At 42.0% G+C, this 1,528-nt stretch overlaps 1 protein-coding gene across 1 annotated transcript in view; it reads left to right on the top strand.

Moving 5' to 3' along the window:
* kiaa0930 (KIAA0930 ortholog) overlaps positions 1–1,528 on the top strand; it is a 25,584-nt gene that overhangs the window by 21,299 nt on the left and 2,757 nt on the right. The gene's annotated exons all lie outside the window — the stretch shown is intronic.

Here is a 1,528-nt window from a genome sequence, read left to right as displayed (position 1 = left end):
TTTCTGAAAATCTAGGTTTTTTTTGGTTTTTAATATGGTGTGCAGGAGGTCAAACAAAAAATAATTATGTTTTCCAATGCTTTAAACATTTGTATAATAGATAAATTTAAACAATAATTTGCATCATAGCCATAGAGATCAGGTGTCATAACTTGCAACAAGCGCTGCGCAGTGTCAGGATGCTGGAATGTCACGGACAATGCATCCCAAAGGGGAAAAAAGGAAGATAGCTGATGAGAAAAGGTCCAAAAGGATGGACCGAATCATTTTCTTTCATTATCAATCCTAGAGGATTGCCTGCATTTTTGCTTGGTAATGAGAGGTTGGCAAAAAATAAAAATAAAAATTTAAAAAGGCATTTCCAGGGAAGGCAGGCTAAATATGCAGCCGATCACAAAGATGGGAGGGAGAGAAAAATGGTGATTACAGAACTTCTGGATAAATGAGAGGAGAGCAAATGTAGATTTAAGAAGTGGATTGCATCTCCAAACTCCACTACTGCTGCTAGTTTTGTTGCAAGGATGGAAAACCGTCCACAGATCGAACAGGTAGCGCTCTGATGCAGGGATGGGAACATTCTTCCTTCCCCCCCCCCCAAATCCTAAAAATATAAATCGCGCGGTGAAGGGCGGTTAAGCGGCGCGCGGTTAAGCGGCGCGTGATGGGAGCGTTCACTGCTCGTCCCTGACCTCATGCTGCTATGTGAAATTGGCTTGAGGATAAAGATTTAATCATGAATGCTTATTATACATTTAAGCCCACATAGTCATTTTCTATAATGGAATAAAACACTTAGAGCCCGTGTTTCCATACGAGGTATGTATAAGACTTTGACATTTTTGTGGCTCTAGACAGATTTATTTTTTGTTTTTTTTGGTCCAATATGGCTCTTTGAGCAGTTTGGGTTGCTGACCCCTGATCTAGAGCATGAGCTAGAATTGTTCGACTGCTTGTGTTTAAGCTGCTCTTTGAACTCAGGAAAAAGACGTCTTAGCTGAAAAGAAAAAGATCTGAACATTTTCCCAAAGGTCCAAAGTTTTCAGGATAAAAACTCATGATTCTAGAGTCTAGAGGAAGATTAGAGAGAGAATCCTGGAGGTTAAAGTCAGTGTTGGTTTTACGGTACCATGCTGTCTGCCGGCTCTGGTCCACTGAATTCTATAAAGTCCAAAATCAACACCTCCATCTATCGGAGCATTTTACAGCGCGTCATGCTTCCTTCTGCTGACAGGCTTTGTGAACATGCTAATTTTATTTTCCAGCAGGACTTGTTTCTGACTCTCACTGCCAAAGGTACTAACACCTGCTTCAATTACTGTAGTATCACCAGCAAACCGGCCTGATCTCAACCCCATAGAGGATCAAACATTAAAGGCTGGTTTATACTTCCAAACCAGGTCGTCTGCATAGGTGTCAAAGTGAAGAAATAGACGTCCTGCCCCCTCTGCAGACGCACTGCTGCTCCTCTCCATAATTGAAGCTGACCGCAGACGGTGCAGCAGACAGGAGGCCGGCTTGTTTTGTTTTA

This window comes from Cyprinodon variegatus, unplaced genomic scaffold (assembly GCF_000732505.1).
Source record: "Cyprinodon variegatus isolate N-32 unplaced genomic scaffold, C_variegatus-1.0 Scaffold298, whole genome shotgun sequence".
Taxonomy (NCBI): Eukaryota; Metazoa; Chordata; class Actinopteri; order Cyprinodontiformes; family Cyprinodontidae; genus Cyprinodon; species Cyprinodon variegatus.
This window is presented reverse-complemented; position numbering and strand designations above follow the sequence as displayed.